Source organism: Symphodus melops (genome assembly GCF_947650265.1).
Source record: "Symphodus melops genome assembly, chromosome: 6".
Classification (NCBI taxonomy): domain Eukaryota; kingdom Metazoa; phylum Chordata; class Actinopteri; order Labriformes; family Labridae; genus Symphodus; species Symphodus melops.
This window is the reverse complement of record NC_136696.1, coordinates 15,674,037-15,688,159: the sequence shown is the minus strand read 5'-3', so window position 1 is coordinate 15,688,159 and position 14,123 is coordinate 15,674,037. Positions and strand designations below refer to the sequence as shown.

Genomic DNA, 14,123 nt, shown 5'->3' with positions numbered 1-14,123 from the left:
CATCCGCTTCAATACCACAGCCTGTTTGTGTGGCTGTGTCTTTTGCCTCCATTAATCTGTTACTCTAAAAAGTCATGCCGCACCAAAAAAAAAAAAGTAAAATATAAATATGATAAATATTTTGTTTCATTTGCTTTTTGGTTGAGGCGTTGTTTGGACAGTGAGAGCTATTTCAAAAAGAGGATCTTGAATCATTAAATAAAAAACAGACTCTTCAAAAATTAACTTGGTCGGGTCCTAAATTAGTACTAGTATCTAAATTAGTTAGCCTACTGCTTGCGTCAAATTTAAAACCCTGCTGCTGGCTTACAACAGCAGCACAAACGGTTCGTCCATACCTCAAGTCTCCAGGTCTGTTCCAAACCCCAGTCAATCTGCAGTCCCTTTGCTCCTTTAAGAAAAAGCTAAAGACCCATCACTCTCATGAATTTCTATGACCTGAATGATGAGGACGATGGTTTGGATATTACTGATGATGATGATGGTTTCTTTGCTGATTAAAACTCTCAAGAACTGCTGCCTCTTGTTACCGCCTGTCAGCACCTTTGTCTGATCAAACTTGCAGCTGTTTGTTTGCACTCACTGACATCTTTTCCTACTTTCCAGATCCGTGCTTGTGTTGTGCTTGCTCTCTGTTGTACACGCTTTGGCTAAAAGCGTCAGCTGCACGAATAAATATTAGGTTAGAGTTCTGCTTCGAAGATTTAAAGTTTGGTTTTACTGGTTAATAGGTAGAAGTGTTGCTTTGTCAGGAAAATCTAATCAAGCGTTTCAACGATTAAAGGCTTAAATTGAAAGGTTGTATGCGCTGGCAAAGATTTGGAATACAAACAAGTGTGGAAGTAAATGTTTTTTTAAAGCTATATAACAGTATTTTGTCGAAATGATAATGCAAAGTTTTGTTTGATAACTAGATGACTGCAAGTCACAAATATTTTTTAAATATTTATAAGAAAAGATTACAAATAAATACCATGCTGTGGAAGAGTGTCCTACATTTTATAATAATTACATTTAAACAATATCACACGATAGAAATGTTCTCTGCGTTCTTCACACACAGCCAGTAAAAGTGCTGACAGGTCATTCTATATAAACGAGCTACGGACGAGGAATTAGAGTGCAGAGATAAGCCCTCATGTTTCACATATTAGCTTAATGGAAATACACAAGATAGCAGCTTTAGGGCTCCTTAAAGAGTCGCAGAGGCGGACAGAAGCACTACAGACAACCAGCAGCTTTGGCACTCGACTCTCAGCTGTGTTTCTGCACTTCACAGCCCGGCTCAAAGTGTTCAATCACAGTCATTTTGTGCTTCATGCACTGGATACAACTTTGATCAGGTCCTCTTTTGTTTGCATTTATCCTCACTGTATACTGTATGTATTTATCTCAGAAGCTATATATCACAAAAGTAATGTAAAAGAGCTGTACATATGGAGGATGGAGTGCCAACCGTTTTTGTTTTTTTTAAGTCAGAGAAAAGGCACAACAACATAAGGACTGCAGCATGTTTTCAGCTCTTGAACATTTAAGTGAAAAAAACAAACATTCAAACTAAGGGCAAAAACAACCTTTAATGTTTCTTATGTTGTCAGTAGTTGCATGGTAACAGCAGGTCAACACTTCACTTCAAGCATCTGTTTAGTGCGAGAAGCTGAGATGAAAATCCCAGTGAATAAAGTAAGCTAAACATTCTTCCAGAGTTTCTCCGTCAAAGCGTCACCTTGTTTTCACACCTCTTACGTTTGTCCCTGGCCTGATTTTTCGGTGCCTCAGAGTCTTTATGAAAATCCAGGTCACTGCAAAACACTGATGATGATGAGTCATTATTTTTTGCAAAGTTTGGTTTGTTTAACGCAAAATTGACAATTTTCCTCTTCGGGAGCATAAAGGTTAACAACATCTAAGTCTGCACTGTTCAAACTATTTCAAACCATTCCTTAAATCTATACAGTATGTTGTTTCAGAGTGAAATACATGAACTCATACTTTACACTATGCCATGTGCTATGCTTATCCTTCTTTGAACAGTGATTTATATTTTGCACTTCAGCACCCACTTTCTCCATCTGACACAAACACAGTTTTATATATTTATTTTTTCAAGCCCAAGCCTCCAAGTGTTTTCAAAAATAAGAGTGCAGTCTAAGTGGAGTCTACCTTTCATAATTAACAATACCATACACTTTCCCAAAATTTAGCCTGAATAAATTTGCATTTGCAAGGTTTGGAATCTAAACTACATTTAAAAAAAAAAAAAAAAAAACTATTGGAGAAAAATGATAACCTGCACAGCATTTATCAGTAAAGACGAATACACAAGCCTATTACTGCATGTTACGAAGGGCTTTAAAATACATTATATTAAAGATTTCCCTTACTTAAATAGAAGTTTTTGCTGATTTCTGTCTTTTTTTTTCTTTTACACGTGAATGAGCTGTTGGGGAAAAGTACCAGCTGAGGTGAGGCGAGTGACTCATTTTGGCATTGAGTGTGACTGGTTCAGCATGCTGGCTGAATAATATAAAAATATACAGAGTGTATGATATGATTAATCATACTCAGATCGTGTGCTCTAGGTAGCATGTTGAAGTGTTTCGTTCTGTGCTTTTTCTGTGCTGGCGAAAAATAAGGCTTTGATTTCTCTGCGTGACACAAGGTAAGGCATTACCGTCCACACCTGACTCTGAACATATCCATCAGAGAGGGTTTGTGGGATAGGTGCCCTCTGGCAGGACGGTTGTGCCAATAAACAGTCCCGGAAGTGTGAGTGAGTGTTAGTGCTTTCACACAGAGCTGAATTTTCAGAGCTTTGTGACTAACCCCTCGTCCTTTCATTACACTGTTGCATACGCTCATTTTGTCTCAGTCGCCAGCCTATCTATTACTCAGTAGTCTGAAACCGGTACTGGAGTTCCCAGCATTACAAGTCACATGGCCACTACATCATCATATTGTATGTGTGACTAATCACACCATGCTCACTTTCAGGTGCTTGTTTTGCAAGCAGCTTTTCCGCCCCCCCGTCCTTTATCAAATGTGTCTTTGTCTTTTCAAACAGAAATATGATTGAAGTCGCTCTGACGGCCAAACTGTTTATTGGATTATCACTTTGTGAAAGCAGAGCCAATGGCACAGCTCCAAAGCGAGCAGGTCTGCTTGAAATTCAACAGACAGAGCAAGTGGAACAGCTCGGATGCTCGTCAGGTGGCCCTTCATGTCCGTGTGGCAGCAGCTCAACTTTCCTGTGTTTTCTACAATCTGAGGTCCCCCCCTCCCCCACACATGCACAACGCTTACCATCACAGACTGTAACAACTATGTCCACCTCTTTCCCTGAACAGAGGAGGGATTTAATCAAGAGTTGTGTCCTCTCTTATTGTGATCAATACATCCAAGAATGTCTGTATGGTTTCTCAGATCTAATGCCATAGAATAAAAGGGAAGGATACACATGCAGGGAATGGACATCACCGACAATTTGCAAAGGTGCCTTTGTTGATATCCTATAGAGCGCCACAGGAATGAGTCCTAAAACCTGGACGTGAGTTAGCATTTAAGTGCCATCCTCTCAAAGCCAAGGAAGATTTTAACAGGGTTTCAGACGCCTGATGTTGGCATTTTGTCAGATGAGATAAACTACGTTAGCTTAAGAGCTCCACTTGTGAATTTTTAAGTTTTTACGCATCCTTAAACGGCGGTTGCTAACAAGTGGCTAATTGAGACGACAGTCATTGTCAGGGACATTAAACATCTTGACGCCAGGACCTCTCTCAGTAGTCCTACTTAGAGCCTGTAGTTGTGTTTTTCAGTGCTCTTGTAAATATTTGGTTCATAATCAACTTATCAAGCTACGGTTTTGCTAGCTTATCAAAGCCACTGATTGTGTCGATGAAGCATAATGGCCGTGACTTCAAAATCTTCCAACCGGGGTGTAGTTCGTTTGTAGAGCTACGTTAGCTTTTTTAGTTCTGTCAGCTGCAGTAATGCTTCATGTGGTGTTAATTTGTAAAGATTGACCTGCTGAACAAAACAGCTACGCATCAGGAACATGTGTTTGCCACAGAGCTTATTTTCTGCAATGACCCAAAATCCAATGCAAAAATCACATTCTCAATTAGAGCTCATAGCGCTCCTTGTTCCAAGTTGGCCAACAAAAATATGTCATTCTGTTTGTTCCCTATGGTGAAGTAGTTTTGGGAAATAAAGAAAAAGGGAAAAAAAATGCAACATAGATTTTTTTAAAGAAAAAAATATTTAATCGCAGATTTTGAAGCAAAAAGAATCCATCAATAAATTGCTAAATTAGACAAGGTCACAAAGACACCATCTACTCAGATATCTAGAGAATAATCCTGAAATATTTTGATGCTTTGTAATTTCAGTAATTAAATAAAAGAAAAATACGACAAGTATTTCACCAAATCCAATAATTGTATTCATATTCATGTAAACAATCCTAGAGAACAAAAAGTGTATCTCTCAGTCCCACTTTATGGATCATTTTGTTACAAGGTGGAAAGACCTTCATGCCATAGCTAATGGGCTTTTTTTTGTGCATTGTTAAATTCTACTTGCTAAATGAAGTCACCTTGTATGTCCGGTGCTGAACTGAAAACCGTGTAATATTGTATGGGCTCTATCAGATTCAGCTGTCCTTTAATGCTGTCTTCGGATGGATTCCTCATTAAATGCTGAAGAAAAATGGCCTGAGGGACAATATGCAGTGACTCCATTGTGTCCCAAAGATCCATTACATTGCCTGTAAACATGACCCATTCCCCTATGGGACATCATAAAATGACCCCCTGAAGTACCACATGCTTTCTCTCAACTGGGACCCTGGCCCAGAATGTACGCTGATACCATAGGTCTAAATGAGGTGTGTGTTAGAGATGTGTGACTTCATAAAGCTGACAAAGACATTGTATAGAGACAGAATAGTGATGACTCAAATGCAGGAAAAATCCTGAGGATAAATTAGTTATAAGGCTATCTACATGTGGGGCAGACGAGACATGAAATATTAAGTTAGCATCTGAGGAAGTGCAAGAGTTAAGGTTAAACAACTCCTTAAAAAAAATCTCCCTCTGTACATCTAGAACTAATGCACTCATGGTCCTGTGCTATAACATCACATCCTGTTAAAGGCAACAGTTCAGATAAAGAATTTGGTAAAGCATCTATACGTAAAGTACCGTAAATCACTGATAAATGCATAGGCGGTCAACAATCAGATCACTCCCAGCTTATCATTCATCTTAGCTTTATGACTGTCATTGTACACGCCCAGTTTTAGTAGAGCAGGCAACTCAAAGTGATGCATTTGTTCCAAAGAAGTCGGACAAATAATAATCTGATGACACTTCATCTTTTCTTATCAAAAAGTAAAATATTTTTTTTTTTTTTTAAATCCAATAGAAGTGAACAATGTCACTGTAATCTCCCTCATTAATAATGCAGAAGAGATGTGAAATCACTTTACACCAAAGACAATTTTAGCTTTCCATGACACATGCTGAATTAGCCCTGAGCCAGCACGGAGATCCGTCTCATCTTTACCATGGAAACCAACACCATACTACAGCACATCCACACGCACCGTCAGGGGGAAATTGCCATGGTATCCAGCATTGTGGCGACAAGAAGCTCTCAGCGTCCAGACCGGTTTACTCAGCAGCTAAGTGGACACTCAGTCAACCGTCTATCACTCTTCTATTTAACTCTTTCTCTTCCGCTCTGCACCCCCCCCCCCCCCCGCCCCCCCCTCCCTCGTCACTCTCTTTTTACAATGAAATTTCTTTTGCAACAAGCCTCAAGAATTACCTTTTATCAGCAGTGGACGAGGTCTTGCAGTGCTCAGTAGGAGCGGCTCTCAGTTGAGTGGTGACAGAGGGGGGGGGGAAAAAAAGAAGCTCTGCAGGGATCCCGAGAGATGCTTAGAGATGCAGCTGAACCGGCGCCGCACGCACGCACGCATCCACCACCACCACTATCACCAGTGAGAGCAGCCGCGGCAGTAGCAAATCGGAAGGGGAGGGGAATAATTGTGAAAAAAAAAAAAGCAGGAGAGGGGGTTGCTCTATCAGCAGCAGAAACATTACATCATTGACTAGGAGAGGAGTGGACGGAGAAAGGGAGGTGCGCCTTGTAGCAGCACTCTCTCTGTCACTGCTGGGCTCTTTTCAGAGCATGCACAAGCCCACATTTAATATTAATGATCTGGCAACTGTAAAATACCCTCAGAGGTTTGAGTCAGACCAGGAAATAATGAAATCAAGTGCTTTTAATTGTGTACATTCAGTGGGGCTTGTTGTCAAGGTGAATATAATAGCATGTACAATATAATGTGGCTTATCCCTTTGGGGCAAAGGCTGTGTGTGTGTGTGTGTGTGTGTGTGTGTGTGTGTGTGTGTGGGTGGGTGTGTGCCTAAGGCAATGCTAGCTGGACACAAAGTCTTTTCTGTGTGGTGATTCGATTGCGTGACCAGGGCTTTCTCAAAAAGCTTGGCAATATTCAACCTCTGAGGAAGGTCGCCTGAGATTCCTCACAGCAGCTTTAAGAAGGATATATACCGTAAATTCCGTACTATTGAGCGCACCTGGATATAAGCCGCACCGGCTAAAAATAAGTAAATAAATGTATTTGTACATATATAAGCCGCACTTGATTATAAGCCGCAGGTGTCCACGCTATAACAAGAGCTATTTACACAGACGTAGGCTACCGGTAACATCCGCAAATACTGTAGCGTCCGTACGGACGTTAAAGGACGACGAGAGCGTTCAAAAAATAACTTTTAATAACCCGATCACTGTCGGCCGTGACCACGCCGTTTACAGCAGAGAACAACACATAACTTGCCGTAACAATCCAACTCTCTCCCCCAGCGTTCTCTCATACAGCCACTCAACACGTTCTCGCTGGTGCATTCACTGACTCTCCACATAATCGGAATTATGAACACATTATCAACTACTGACTTTACAACATGAACCGTTACAATACGAAGCCTAGCCGACGGTGTCTGTAACACGGCTGATGAAAAAGATGACCGTAATATATTTCACAAGAAAAAGTCCATCCATTCACTGCCTCAGAATGACTTCATTACTCACTTCCTCAGTCTCTGTTGTCGCTGTCAGTGTCATCTTAACGTGCAGCAGCTCTGTTAGCTTCTTTGACAGCCAGGTCGATCGCCTTTAACTTGAAAACTGCATCATATGTATTTCTCCGTGTGTTTTCCATGATGAGGGTGCGTGCATGAAGCGCAAAATGACTGATATTAAGATCCGACGTGACGAAGTCAAATGTTTTTGCGGCAGAAGCTCATTGTCCCCCAAGAAAAATCCATGCATTAGCCGCACCGGAGTAGAAGCCGCAGTGCTCGAAGTGTGAGAAAAAAGTAGCGGCTTATAGTCCGGAATTTACGGTAGGTCAAATAATTGGACCCAACATCTGCTCACAATGAGTTTTATTTCTACTGCGCTGTCACAACAAATTTGTCAAAAAGTTGTGTGTGTGTGTGTGTGTGTGTGTGTGCCGATTGGAGCACAACTGGCAGGCATGAGTCTGCCTCCCTAATGGGGGGGGGGGAATGTAACGGTCCCCTAATCCTTGTGGTCATCATTTAACCTTTAACCACCTGGTGCACCGCAGACCACGGCCACCACCGTCACATGACAACAACACTCCAAACAGTGCTTAGTATCAACCACGTGATCTCGATGCTTCCCAACAAATACAAACACACGCCCACGTGTGTGTTCGTGCTCGTCAAATAGACAAACACTGCACTCGGTTGAACATAATATTGCCAAACAGAAGAAAATGACAGGCTTTCTCTGCCAGCGATGACTGGTTGTTGGGAGCACATTGGAAAGATCCCACTGCACCACTGTTATTTTGTGTAAGTACTGACAAAACTGACAATTCAATTGACAATTCAATTTCTTACTGGAGCTTGCAGGTCACATGGTTTGTATCGCTCCGTCTCAGCCGTATGTTTGTAAGTTAACATTACAGCAGAGAACTGTTGTCTTCATTCAACGAGCTGGAACCTCTGAGTCACAAAATAGACTCCTACGTAACTCGCTGCATGATAAACATTTATCCCTACCCCAAGTGCAACATCATTCCCTCGCGTGAAATTGATTAAATGAAGTACTCTATGAATAAGATGAACACATGCAAGCGATGGCATGAGGTTGAAGGACTGCTGTGTATCAGAGCCGAGCTCAAATAAAGGGTCGAAGTTTTCACTGCAGCACAGATGACACAGCTCGCCCTGAAACCCGGCAAGGACAGACCACAGAGACCTTAAATGAAAGGCCGCATGGTCTGATAAAGACTGCGTGGCATTTGTGATATCCAAAGAGCAACGGTATACTTACGTTCACTCCGACATATAAACTATATAAAGGGCAAGTGAGTGATAAGTTATGAGATAAATAAGGCCCAAAGTGTCGTTTCTCTCTATCACACACAGGATAACTCAGAGTACAAATCAACAATTACAACTTGCAGATTTGACCTTCAGAAAGAAACAGTAACAATATCATTACAGTCACAACACATCCAAAATAAGGGGAGGGCGGCGGGACAAAGGAGCATTGAGCATTGCGCCAGTACAAAGTGTGACAGTGGAAGCACTGTGACAGTTTTTACAACGGAGCGTACGAAATTCCTCACATGCCGAATAGTGTAGGTTAGCTGGAATGCACACTGTACTCAGATAAGGCTGTGGGATTTCCAGTGTGTGTGAGTGTGACACTATTCAGCGAATGACGCCTCAGGAATAAGGGTACCTCAGAATGTAAACAGCACTCCACATGGACCTGACCTTTGCTAACATAAATTGGTTGAACCCCTAATGACCGCAGGGGGACAACAGCCAGGAAATATTATTGCTGAAGCACACAGACGGTCATTCTGCACACTCAATGAAAAGCCTCTTCCCCCCCGACGAGCTGATCCCTCTCACTGGTGCAAATGGATTCAAGCATTTCTTTCAAAAGACAAAAAAAAATAATACAATGGCGGTATTGAGATACTGAGTGAGTGACCTTGACATGAGACCATCATGCTCTCAAGGAACACAGAAAGCTTTTTTTTTTCCCTGTGGTTTTAAATAAAGCCATGTAAGATTTGTCAAGTGTAAGCGTTACAACACCGGCGGATATGAAACTTTGACAAGCAAATCATTCACATTAGATAAATGAGCTAAGACTTGGAAACACTTTGAGGGAGGTTTCCTCGGCAGCTTTTTGAGTGAGGTCACTTTAGAGTTAAATAATGTTACACATCTCTACAACTCAAACTCTACAGGCTAAAGAAGTGCTAAAGTGAAAATGTAATTTACAGCACAATTCCCAAATGTGCCTAAACAATTTTGTTTTCCCAAACTTGATGAATGATAAAAAAAATAAAAAAAGCCAAACATTTGTTGCTTACAGCTTCCTGATGGAGATTGATTTTGTGAATTTTGAGTGTAAATAAACAGCAAGGAGTTTTTTGTTTTGTTTTGTTTTGTTTTCATATCTTTGGACATTTTTTTATAATAACAATTAAAGGAAAATAATTCAAAAGTGAAGACCCTTTTTAATAGCCCAACTTCTATCATTGCTTGAAATAATCATTAGAGGAGGGGGAAAAAAATTGAGATTCATTTTTTCCAACATTTATGATTCATGGCGTCTTATCAATAATAGCAACTAACATTCACCATCAACAACAAAAATGGCAAATAATAGATTGCCACATTGCCACATAATTAACCACTTATATTTCCCCACACTTAAAAACAATTGAATTAATATAATCAGGCATTTACTTGTCAACATATTGTACAGAGTGATTTATTTTACTCATCAAATCAAGTAACCCATCCCCTGAAGGGTGAGGTTACAATGAATTAGTCAAAAAAAAAAAAAAAGTCCCAGATGCAAATTGGATTGGTAAACTGGGAAAGTTGACATGGTGTTGACTGATCACAGCAGCGTCCTCAGTCCACCCCCCCCCCCCCCCCCCCCCCCACCCCCCCCCCAAGCCCTGGGAGACTTCTTCAAAAGGTCAAAGGCGATTGCCGTCCCCTTCAGTAACCACTGAACTGAACGGCCGCAGGAGTCATTAACCATCATGAATTACACCCTCATTGAACCATTGTGTCAGATGGAGGGTGGAATGTTCCGGTAACATTAGCATAGTCAAGTCAAGCCGCACACAGCTATTGCTACGTGCAGGAGAATTCAAACAGACCAATACTATTCTGTTTCTAATATTCATTTTATTTTTCTATACTTGATGAGAGTACATCATAACTCTCAAAGTGTTAAATGGGTATCCATCTGCAGCATGTTTTTTGGTAGTTAGGCAAAAAAATAAAAACTATTCTCCAACAAAGTGTCACATTACGAGCTTGTTGTGACTGTATGTTGTTCCCTGTGAGGTTTGTCCCCCCCCCACCCTTATGTTGTGCTGTAACAAGCTGGGATAATTATTTTAAGTAGTCCATAGTAGCTGCGAGAGAAAACACTCAATCTAATCAGGCAACAACGTTTCATGAGATCGCTTCAGACCTCATAGTGGGCTTGTTCTACTAACCAGTGGTCACAAATGTTAGCTGTCTAAACACTTGATTTCAGTCCCAATGGAACCCTGGCTTTTGTCTGCTCAAAGCATAATCACATGTCCAACATGTCTGTTAAACTACATAAACACAGCAGACTATGAGCAGATGGGTTCAACATTTGTTTTACGAAGGGGCTACTGAGTTGCCTCTGTGTGAATATATACACAGATTCACACACACACACATTCACACAGAGGCCACTCTAATGTGTATGTATCTATATATATATATACACACACATACAAACACAACCTTTTCTGTAAACCATGACTTCTTCCCGATGCATCCTCACCCACATCCGAGCTAAAGACTGCAAATAAAACGAAGGCAAAGTCCCTGCCTTGTAGGAACCAATCAGTTTGTGTCGTTCGACGGCTCTTTTATTTATTTTTTTTAGTACTTCTTCCACTGCCCTGTAGGTTCTGTGGGGTTTTTTTTTAGTCATAAGTGCAGTTGCATCTTAATTCTGTGTCTTGGAATAGTGATCTTAATCCCCAGCCTACAGCACTTTCATCTGAAAGATAAAAAAGTCCCGCTGTTGGTACCCTTCTTCGGGGGTCTTACAAGCTTGAGTCCAGCTGCTTTGATGAAGCTCTCGCTATGTCAGACATTTATAAAACCCTTTCATACCACTATCTGTTATTTGAGTAAGGCTAACTGCCTTAAATAACCAACAGGAGGGCTGGCGATATTAATGATGAATGTCATTGGTAGACAGGTTTCCTGATAAGGTTTGCTTTGGTGGAACCATCTGAACACTGAAATAAACGTCAAAATGTAGGGGAAAAAATGACTTTCTGCCTCCATAAATGTATGAAACTTAACAAGGCACTGACACTGTTTTGGAAATCCCTGCTTGTCATGAAATGCTACATGATCATAGGTGACTGTTGCTGATCTAAGACACTACAGGTAACCACGTCAGGCTCTCGTGTTACAGCACCACCTAACCACCTTGTTTTCTGACTCTCACTGCAGTATCATGTTCCAGGTTACCACGGCAACGCAGGGTTTATATTCACCTCTCCATTCACGTCCCACTCTCGTCCCCCCAAGAAACACTCTTCTTGTCACCACACTGAGTTGACAAAGGAGCCATGTTACAATAAGCATTGTTAGGGGGATCTAAAGAAAGCTCGGAGGCCCTTTGGCGAGGTGAAACATCAAACACATCAGGGCATCACAGCGTCATGAGTTTAGATAGACGATAGGGAAACATGTTCTTTTTCACCATGCGCTTTGACGTGCAACTGCAACTATCTGTCGCAAGACAGTGTCGAGGCAGAGAGGATTTGACAAAGTTAAAAAGCAAGTTTATCTCCGGCCTATGGAGGAGGAGCGTTGCTTCCCATCCTTGTTCCCATCCTGCTTAGAGTGGAGGTGTGAACTTTCTTATGTAGGCACAACTTTCTATCTTAATCATACACCCTTAAAATAGAAAATAATCCATTCTATTAGCAGCAGAAACCTGTAGGATTGTGCACAGAGTTTTTCTAAGTCTTGAGGCTCCTTCATTGTAAGTCTTACTCTACATGAGATATTAAGGGTATGATGCATGCTGGCAGTGGTGCAGGCCCTAGTACATGCTTCAGTCACATTAGGCAGCTTTGGTGGGAGTTTTTTTGCACAGAAGTGAGTTGTATTTTTGCTCACATTATTGAATATCATTGAATCCTGTTTAACCTTCAAGGTGATTTTTTTTGTATAAAGTGATCAAAATTGATATGGTTTAAAAAGAAATACTCACACTATGCCGTTAAGGTAACTTTTTAAGTATTTTGTTGTCAATTAATTCAAAACAATAGGCAAAAACATCATGTTTTGGTTAGGTGTTATATTGATCCAAATGTACACTGTAAGTCATGTTGTCTGTCTACTACAACATATGGGACTGTTAATATTAGTTTTCTGTCCACAATGGAGCGAGCTCAGAGGAAGGAAGATGGGACGGAAAAAAAACATGTTGAGGTTCTAAATAAGATCTCTATTTCAAACACAATGTTCTCACCTCTAGATAAAAGAGGAACGCTGAGAATAACACAATGTGAGATTTTCCTCAGCCTTAGTACTGACCATAATAATGACTTGTGGCATTCATGTGTTTTTTTTTATGATGGGATACCAACAATCCAGTTATTTCTGCATATGTTTGTTTGTTTTTAAAAAGATAAGTGATTTAACCCTTTCAGAAAAAACTATAACAGTCACATTTTTTAACTTTTAAAAGGCCTGTAAATATGTTAGTCCAAACACATTCAGGTAATGTTGATATAGCCATATGCTGGATCGACATAAATGACATTTGACAGTTAAGCTTGGAGCATTACAAATCTAGAGCTGTAAAACAGCATGTGTAAGAAGTGATAAATCAGTCTATGGAATAATGTAATACCAAAATGCAAAAACCTATCTCATCTTATATTATGAGTTTCTCAATTTTATTATGGGGCCAGCTCCTGCAACAGAGATGTTCTATTAGTTTATATTGACATTTTGTGAATGCTGGTTCTGTTCTGTTTATTATTTGTGTCAGCAAAAGTACGCACAATGTTCCATTTGTGGCTATTTATGGATCAACAAGGCATGTCTGTTCAGCTTGGAGCAACATGGAGCATTACAAATCTACAGAGCTGTAAATGTATCTACACGCTAATTTTTATTTTGGTTTTCACTCTTTGACTTCAAACCACCCCTTTGCCATATGATAACCTGCTAACTTGTAAGCTGAAGTGGAAGATGGTCCAACTGTAACTCGCTGAAAGGGGAATATCGCCACCTACAATAACAGTGCGACATTTTACTGTCAATGAAAGGATTGTTCCTTGAGTGCATATGTTCTGGATAAGGGCAGTGTTTCAATCAAATAGGCTTCACTGTGCATGTCAACATAAAGCTGTAGAGGTATTATCTAACCATTGTCTGTGACTCTTAAAACCATCAAACCACATGACAAGAACAGAAGCGCAGGAGTAAAAAATAGCTTCATGTCGTACATGACTGTCATTCTTCAGGGTAACACATTTAGAAACCATTGTCCTGTTACGACTACTGCCCTAACATTACAGTATCTCATTCATGTGTTTGCTCAAGGCCTGAAAAAAGGAAGCTTGGATACTAAATAACCATAAAATATCTACTATAAAGGAATGGTTAAAAAAGAAAATCAACTTCCTAAGACACTGAAAGTTGTCAAATAATGTCACAGATTCCTTATGTGATTTCACAAACTACTATGTTTGAAACTATTTTTCTTTTTTTAGTCGCAGTTAAGCCAGCACAGAATTCTGCAGGTTATCCTAACTTCAAGAGCTGACCAGGGCACGCAGGTCACGGTCGATAAAGCCGGCCTCCGTTTTTGTGCCTCGCCCAAAAATCCTTTCAGGTCACACTCCTCTCTGTAGGCCTCTAAAGTTAGCTCAACCCAGAAACAGACCAGATCAGAGGATATCTGCTGGGTCGCAGTGGCAATCCCTCAAAGGGTGCGTTGAT

The 14,123-nt window shown here is 40.6% G+C and overlaps 1 protein-coding gene across 1 annotated transcript in view; it reads right to left on the bottom strand.

Annotated features, from left to right (window-relative positions):
* sema4ba (sema domain, immunoglobulin domain (Ig), transmembrane domain (TM) and short cytoplasmic domain, (semaphorin) 4Ba) overlaps positions 1 to 6,386 on the bottom strand; it is a 47,387-nt gene extending 41,001 nt beyond the window's left edge. Inside the window, exon 1 of the mRNA XM_079345892.1 lies at positions 5,830 to 6,386. The gene's annotated coding sequence lies outside the window, so the exon portion shown is untranslated. The remainder of the gene's footprint in view (positions 1 to 5,829) is intronic.
* Between the last annotated feature and the right edge of the window lie 7,737 nt (positions 6,387 to 14,123).